Source organism: Triticum urartu, chromosome 3A (assembly GCF_056163025.1).
Source record: "Triticum urartu cultivar PI428250 chromosome 3A, HENAU_Tu73, whole genome shotgun sequence".
NCBI lineage: Eukaryota > Viridiplantae > Streptophyta > Magnoliopsida > Poales > Poaceae > Triticum > Triticum urartu.
The window spans coordinates 172,840,791-172,850,151 of NC_141875.1; positions in this window are offsets into that span (position 1 = coordinate 172,840,791).

Below are 9,361 nucleotides of genomic sequence, written 5' to 3' on the forward strand. Positions count from 1 at the left end.
GCCTAGGAAAAGCCCCGCCCTCAACTTTTAACTACGCGAAAATAGTTCGAGCTTGTTTGTTCTATATAAATATAGTAAGTACTGTATGTTTATTCACCCATGGGGTTGTTCAATGAATGGAGGGGCAGGCAGCACAAGTGAACAATACTGTAGTACTAGTAGTAGTAGTAAGTAGGAGTCGTACAGTAGTCACCTTAAATAGAGAGTTTCTTTTCTTTAATGCCACGTACACAAATTGAAACGCTTGTTATGGAGAGAAAAAAGATAATCACTCCACTATATATGGACGCAGGGGCCTGAGCGATTGCTTTACTAGGGTTGCTCTCTTCATTCTCTCATCCTCTCTAGATATAAACAAGACAACGGTAGTGACATTTTCTCTCTGCTCACCGCTGGTCACATATCCGACCAGATCCCTTCGGCCGGTGTGTGTAGAGGGCTAAAAGGTGCATCGTTCACGCAGTCATCGCCGCCGAGGGAGGAAACCCACAGCTGCCGAAGGGGCCCAATCCTCTGCCCATGCCGTTCTCTCCGACACAGCACCGGCTCAGGAGGTCCTCCGACCCTTCTTCCTCCCTGCCGTATTGTCCGTAGATCTGACTTGCCGCCGCCGACATCCCGGCGACCCTCAAGTATAAGTTCTTCGAAAGCGGCCTTGCTCTACTGCCCCAGCTCCCCACGTGGATGCATGTGCATCTTTTTCTACTCCCATAAGCTCTTCCAAAGCCACCTAAATTTTTAGTATTATTAGAGGTAAAGCTACTTCATGCATTCGAATCTAGGGCTTTGTTCAAACAACGAAGAAAGGGGGGGGGAGTTGTAGCATGAATCTAGGACTTGATTCAAAGAGGAAATAATATGGTGAAAGTAGTAGAGACCGGATACCCAACCAGTCTCTTGGCTGAAAAGGGAAATAATGGGAAAACACAGTACAAACTGGATAAGGAACAGATCTATTATTGGTTGAAAAAAGGATAGGAAGTGGCGGCTGGTGGACAACTCAACAGAGTATGTCCAGGATTAGATTTGCTGCCATCACATAGTAAAAGGTCTCCAGGATTAGATTTGCTACCCTCACATAGTAAAAGGTCTCAGGATTAGATTTGCTGCCCTCACATAGTAAAAGGTCTCAGGATTAGATTTGCTGCCCTCACATAGTAAAACGTCTCCAGGATTAGATTTGCTGCCCTCACATAGTAAAAGGTCTCTAGGATTAGATTTGCTGCCCTCACATAGTACAAGGTCTTCAGGATTAGGTTTGCTGCCCTCACATAGCATGAACAAACTCGGCATCACCACTTTATGCCTCCTTGTAGGTACATTGTGCTGGTGCATCCACTGTCGCATGTCCTTATACCAACCTTTTGTTGTTGTTAATGTAAGGGCGCATGTAAAATGAAGCGATCACACTGTTACCTTAGGGACATGTCTAACCAGTGTTATTGTTAATCTAATGCCTCCAGTGATAAGATGCAATTAAACTGTGTTACAAATGGCACTCCTGCTGTTTTCCCCAATATGATAAGTAAGTTGCTCCTTTACGCTGCTGAGTGTCCTGGTGTCCCCACGATCCCATGCCCTTAAACCAACTCTTTAGCTGCTGTTGATTTACTGTGTCTGGTAAACAAGCAATGCCACCATTAAAGTAATCCCATATTTGAGGAATCTCATTGTTGATCGTAATGCTTCTGGTAACATGAAGCATTGCTGACGTTTTAAAATTTCTACTGTCCTTGCGTGATTGCCATGAACATAATTAAGATGCTTCTTTTCATTTTGTATATGTTTCGTATATTCTTATTAACCAGCAACTGTTTACTTTCTATATTTTTGTGCAGATAGGGATATCCATTTCACCTTGTTGCTATTGTGACCTTTTGGTGAACTGCACAAAACACTTTTTTTGGAATGACTGTCTTGTGCAGTTCAACTAAAATGTCACGTGGGAAACATCTCTCAATTTTGGTGGAACTGCACAAAATGGTGATTGGAGTTTCCAAAATCTCCGTCTAGTTCTGCTGGTAATCTCGTGCAACATTTTATTAGCCTTTGCAAGATGAGCCGTCACTTTCACCACAATGGCACTTTATTTTAGTGGAACTGCACAAAAGGATAACAAAATTGTAGTTGCACCTTACATGAGCCGAACAACCAACCTTAATGTTCCTCAATTTTAGTGCAACTACTAAAGAAGAACCTGCCAGCTCATGAGAGCAAGTACATATTGCTAGCTGAATGATGCAATCTTTGCTTCATTTCATGTGAACTGCAGAAAAAGGCGCATGAATTGAATCATGGAAGTCCAGGCAGGCTTCATCCGAGTGGAGCTGCAGGTTGAGTAAAGGAGGCCACTATTAAAGTGAAATCATGCTCTCCTGGTTTGTGCTATGCAAACAGGAATACTCAACTACAGATGTTGTGACGGTCAAGAGCATTCGCCAAGTTCTTCGATTGTATGACATGGCTAGCGAAGATGGATTTAATCCCGATATTCACTTTATCAAAAGGCTATAATGGGTTGGTTCTGAATCTTGCAAGCTAGGAATCAATGAGATGTGTAGGCATCTTTGTTGTACTTATTATTTGAATCTTATTTGTTGGTTCTGAATCTTGCAAGCTGGGAATCAATGAGATGTGTAGGCATCTTTGTTGTACTTATTATTTGGATCTTATTTGTTGGTTCTGAATCTTGCAAGCTGGGAATCAATGAGATGTGTAGGCATCTTTGTTGTACTTATTATTTGGATCTTATTTGTTGGTTGTGAATCTTGCAAGCTGGGAAACACGTCATGATGATGCAGAGGACAACAACCATAACAAACAGTTCAAACTTGGTAGTATTATCTTTGTGAAAGTGCGACAAATGTGCTGATCGTGTGCGTCCTGAGAATAATAATTCTAATTGTTGTGCATGTTGATCCTGTGGCACTGATAGAACGAGCGAATGCATTGCTTGTTTTAAGTATAAATTTCTATTAGAGCTAATTAAATTTAAGTAAAGTGACCACTAACTCCTGTTATTACAGTACCAATACAGACCCGCTCATGAACCGACGTGTGGCCGAGGGTGCATCTTCTGCCGGGCGTGCAGCGGACGAGGGAGGGGTAGTAACTGTTGTCGCCTATACACACTCAGCTTACTGTTGAATCCAGTTCCCCAGGAGCTAAAAAACGAACTACTGCCACCGCCTACACACTCGTTCACTCGAAGAGACTCCAATGGCGATCCGAGGGGTGAGCCTGCCGGATATGGACTTCAGCAAGGAGTTCCCCTTTGAGTTCGCCGTTCAGTCCTATGGCTGCACCAAGTTGAATGTGATGTACACCAACGATACGGACTCGGTGAAGCTCTGCCTCGCCTCAGTCCTATGGCTGCACCAGGTTCTGGAGCATTCGCCCGTTTCATCGGCAGCGCCGACTGCACCTTCGCTACGGTGGAGAGAAGGAAGAACGCGACAATTCGACCATCTGGTGCAACAAGCTTGTCGACATCCAGAAGCAATACAAGATCATCAGCAACGGGCAGGAGAAGGACTCCGTGGTTGACCTCGCTGAGACCATCATCGACCCCTGATACGCCAACATGAAAGAAGACGACCTCAACACGTGGGAGGTACCTCTGAATCTAGCCTACATAACCTACGCGGCCAAGGACGCATACGCATGCTACGACATGTACAGGCAGATCTTGGACATGAGGGCGTGTCTGCTTCCCGTAACCGACGAGTACACAGACAGCCGCAGCGTCATGATCAAGCGTGTCAGGAAGGTCTAGATGTTGTACTTTATATGTTTATAAGCACCTTTATCATCTGAGTGTTTCATGCATTAGCCTATGTGTCGTAATTATCTGTTTTGTCCGAAATATTTCTTTTAAGAACCCATTAACCTGATTGCTTTTTTAGTGGCTATTTTCTTATGTATGTAAACTAGTTCACTTGTCCGTAAAAAAACTAGTTCACTCGGCTGTCGTGCTTTGAATCTCCTTCCTCCCAACATATTCCCCTCCTCAGGTGGACCCAGCAGGTCTCTGAATTTTCTCCCACTTTCTTTTTCGATGTAAACTGCGTTTTCTTCCAGTACTTTCCCCTAGAACCAACTCAACTGTCCCACGTCTAGCCTAAAAAATAATAATACCCCACGTACTATTAACTCATCAAATTAAAATGATATTTTATTTCGTATGTTGAAAGTTCTTACAAAATAATAATAATAATTGTTTATATATAACTTGGCAAGTTAACTCCTAGTGATTGCGTACATAAGCTTGCAAAGATTTTACTGACGTGCAATCATGTGTTTATGTTTTTATAACATTTCTCCGTCTAGCCCAACATGATATTTTCACCCACCCAGCAAGTCCGTGGATTTCGAGAAAAATACAAATGGGATTTAAACGGGCTGCATAGATGCTACATCATTGTTTCACCCAGCCCACCAAATGGACTAACAAAACGTTCCCCCCGCTGACAGGTCGGACCCACTAGCTATATCTTCGCACGCAAGGAAGTGCCTCCTTATTACGCGCAAAATAACGATGTCCATCCAACGACCGTAGTGCTTCTTCAACCTCTGGTCTTCTTGCTCCAGCCGCCCAAAGCAGCGCCGGTCGTGCCGCATGCTCATGCCTCCCATGGCCGGCTGTGCTGCCGTGGAGGCCTCACCGCCCCCTACTATTCCCAACGCTGGCCAGGCCCTGTGGCGACGGCAGCCTCACACCGCAGCCGAACCAGTGCAGCCTCGTACTCCTCTTCGCGCGGGCATCCACTGCCGCGTCGTCCCCTTCCTCGGCCTCGCCGTCGTCCACCGCTGTGGTGCTCTCTGCACGGCGTGGTCAACGTGGTCAAGGAACGACTTCCATCGGAAGGGTACTGTACGTGGAGAGGATGACAGCTTGGTCCACGGCCACACCCTAGTTTTTTTGTGATTTGCCAAGCAAGTCGCTTTGTGAGGCCTGTTGGGCTACAAATCTTTCAAGACGAGGAGAGCTTTCATTCGGCTGGCCGAGAAAATGGCCCATCAGTAATGAGAAATGGGCTGTACACTTTTAAAACACATCAAACCAACAATTAGTTTCAAATATCTTTTTTTTTTCATTTCAAGATTTTAAATTACATTAATTTTTATGTGTGGAGAATTTGTTGGATTTTGTATTGATATACATTTATTTTTAAAATCAGTTTGAATGTGAGTCGAAATTTCGGGATCAAAAACAGTTCGGACCGCACCGAAATATGCAAAATTTCGTATAGTTTTTTAACAGTGGCCACAATTTGGGCTATAATGCTAACAAAAAGAATATGGGCTCCAAAAAAAACCTTAAAAATTAGCAAATGGGCTGAAAATTATTAGAAATAATGGCAGATGGGCTGTATGCTATTTTCCATAGATTTGAGGCTTTCCTAAAAAAAGGTTGACACACAAGCAGTGACTGTTGGATGTCCATCCAACGGCCGTCGTGCTTCTTCAATCTCTGCTCTTCCTGGCCCAGCCGCTCAAACAAGCACCGGCGGGACTGCCTGCTCCCTCCTCTCTGCGGCCGGCTGTGCTGTCGCGCAGGCCTCACTGCCCCACCGTACTCCCATCGCTGGCCTAGCCATCCCTCTACTCACCCACACCTGCTGTTATTCTCCGGCGACGGCAGACGAACCAGTAAACCCTCGTACAGTCGTACCCCCCTCCGCGTGGGAAACAAAAACAACGGCCAAGTCTTCCCTGCCTCCGTGTCATTGCCTTCCTAGGCCTCGCCGTCGTCCACCGCCCTGGTGCTCTCGGCGTGGCGTGGTCAGCTTGGTCAACGACCGACATGCATCTGAAGTGGACTGTACGTGGAGAGGCTGACAGCTGGGTCCACGGCCGCATGCAAGGAAATGCCTCCTTATTATGCGCAAAATAATGATTTCCTCCACCTGACATCTGGGACCCACCGAAACGGCCTTTGTATTTCGCGAAAAAAACATTACCGCTGCTGACAGCTCGGACCCACCAGCTATATCTTCGCACGCAAGGAAGTGCCTCCTTATTACACAAAAAAATGAATACTCCCCCTACTAGCTGGAACCCAGTATAGTGGGCCTACTAAGTTGACGGGGACGAAGGGCTTTGTCAACTTAGTCAATATGCACGATTCTAGCTCGACTGACCGTATGATGTCCATCCAACGGCCGTAGTGCTTCTTCAACCTCTGTTCTTCTTGCTCCAGCCGCCCAAAGCAGCGCCGATCGTGCCGCCTGCTCCTACCTCCCGTGGCCGGCTGTGCTGCCACGGAGGCCTCACCGCCCCCATACTACTCCCACCGCTGGCCAGGCCATCCCTCCACTCCACTCACCCACACCCCCTATTATTCTGCGGCGACGGCAGCGCAACCGAACCAGTGAACCCTCGTACTCCTCTTCGTGTGAGCATCCACTGCCGCGTCGTCCCCGGCTCCGCATCGTCCCCTTCCTAGGCCTCGCCGTCGTCCACCGCCGTGGTGCTGTTGGCGCGGCGTGGTAAATGTGGTCAATGACCGAATTCCATGGAAAGAATACTGTACATGGAGAGGCTGACAGCTCGGTCCACGGCAGCCGCAAGGAAGTGCCTCCTTATTACGCGGAAAATAATTATTCCTCCACCTGACAGCAAGGACCCACCGGGCGCCCACCAGTATATCGCGAAAAAACGTTTGCCCCTGACTGGTGGGACCTACCCGACGCCCAAAGCAGCACCGTTCGTGTCGCCTGCTCCTGCCTACCATGGCCGGCTATGCTGCCGTGGAGGCCTCACCGCCCCCTACTATTCCCACCGCTGGCCAGGCCATGTGGCGACGGCAGCCTCACACCGCAACCGAACGAGTGAACCCTCATACTCCTCTCCGCGTGGGCATCCACTGCCGCGTCTTCACTGGCTCCGCGTTGTCCCCTTCCTAGGCCTCGCCGTCATCCACCGCCCTGGTGCTCTCGGCGCGGCGTGGTCAACGTGGTCAAGGAACGACTTCCATCGGACGTGGACTGTATGTGGAGAGGCTGACAGCTGGGTCCACGGCGGCAGCAAGGAAGTGCCTCCTTATTACACGGAAAATAATGATTCCTCCACTTGACATCTGGGACCCACCGAAACGGCCTCTGTATTTCACAAAAAAAATGTTACCGCCGCTGATAGCTCGGACCCACCAGCTATATCTTCGCACGGAAGGAAGTGCCTCCTTATTACGCACAAAAAAAATGAATACTCCCCTGCTAGCTAGGACCCAGTATAGTGGGCCTACTAAGTTGACGGGGATGAAGGGCTTTGTCAACTTAGTCAATATGCACGATTCTAGCTCGACTGACCGTACGATGTCCATCCAACGGCCGTTGAGGGAGTCCTGGATTAGGGGGTGTTCGGGTAGCCGGACTATACCTTCAGCCGGACTCCTGGACTATGAAGATACAAGATTGAAGACTTCGTCCCGTGTCCGGATGGGACTTTCCTTGGCGTGGAAGGCAAGCTTGGGGATGCGGATATTCAAGATCTCCTACCATTGTAACCGACTTTGTGTAACCCTAACCCTATCCGGTGTCTACATAAACCGGAGGGTTGTAGTCCGTAGGGAATCAACCTCCATACACAATCATACCATAGGCTAGCTTCTAGGGTTTAGCCTCCTTGATCTCGTGGTAGATCTACTCTTGTACTACCCATATCATCAATATTAATCAAGAAGGAGTAGTGTTTTACCTCCATCGAGAGGGCCCGAATCTGGGTAAAACAAAGTGTCCCCTGTCTCCTGTTACCATCCGGCCTAGACACACAGTTCGGGACCCCCTACCCGAGATCCGCCGGTTTTGACACCGACATTGGTGCTTTCATTGAGAGTTCCTCTGTGCCGTCACAATCAGGAAGGATGCCTTCTCCCGTCTTCAAAGACGGCGCCGTTGCTAAGGGAGCCTTGGCTGTTGGCCAAACCCTCCGGCTAGGTGGTTTCCTCATGACCGCCTGTTCGGCTGTTGCGCCAACGGTGACCTCTCGGGTCATCAAAAGCAACCTACACGTCAACTCGGAGCTCGTCGAGCAGCTAGATCCAATGGAGCTCTCCTCCGTGGACGAGCTCTTGGATCGCATCACCGCCCTGGGGGTCGCTACGGATTACGACCAGGTTGGGCTTAAACCCGATCTAAGAGAAATCAACTCTTCCCAAGTCACCCACCACGTTGCCGTGGTAGAGGCGCAGTGCGGCGACCCTTCATCTATTTTAAGGACTAGTTACGTCCGAATTCCCGATCCCTCCAAGCCGGATACCCGCAGAGGGGAGGATATAACTCAAGACCTGAGCTTAGGATCAGGCAACAGGCCGGATTCGTTGGGTAACGTCCAAGAATCCGAACTTCAGAGTTCGGAAACTCTTCGGCCTCCGAATCTTGGATTGGGTGAGGTCTCAGATTCAACGACACCCACCCACCCGAATATAAGCGATCTCTCCCAAGTTAGGCAGAGGCCCGATGAAACAGTACATCATTACTGGGCCAGATTCCTCCTGGTTATGAACAGGATAAAGGATTGCCGCGAGGAAGACGCGATATCAATCTTCTGCAGTAATTGCACGGACGAGGGAATCCTTAACGCCATAAGTCGCCGTGATATTACACGCTTCACTGACTTGGCGTTCATAGTACAAAAGTACTGTGCGATGGAAAGTGCCTGGAAAACCGAAATAAAATTTTGGGATAATCCGGCCTTGAATAATAATCCCGTCCGAACTAAGAGGGCGCATCATCGTAAGACACCCGGAGTAAATAGCAAAAAGCCAAAACCCTCTATAGGGCATGGAACCGTACTGGAAAGGTGGCTTGATGGACCCTGTAGAATTCACAGTACAGAGGACGCCACACCAACTCACAGCCTTAGAGCGTGTTGGATACTCCGGCAGGTAGCCAAAATTGGCGAGGACCTCTTAAATCGGGAGGCCGCAGAAAGCGAGCCCGAGGACACCAGTACCGTTCTCACAGTCTTCGAGACTTTCGCATCAAACAATATGCGAAAAAGAACACTCCGCAGCCTCGCCGAAGTCTATCAAGTCGCAACAATAAATCCATGGAGCGACACTGCTATCACCTTCAACGCAAGTCATGAACCTAGATTCCGAACAGCCCGAGCACCAGCCGCATTGGTCCTCAGTCCCATAGTGGACGGCTTTCGCCTCACCAAGGTGCTCATGGATGGAGGCAGCAGACTGAACCTCATTTATGAGGAAACCCTTCAAAAAATGGAAATAGACTGGAACTGCGTCGAGCGAAGCAGCACAACCTTTAGAGGAATAATCCCCAGTCGGGAAGCGTGCTGCATAGGAAAAATCACACTAGATGTGGTGTTCGGCACGCCGGATAAATATAGGTCCGAAGAA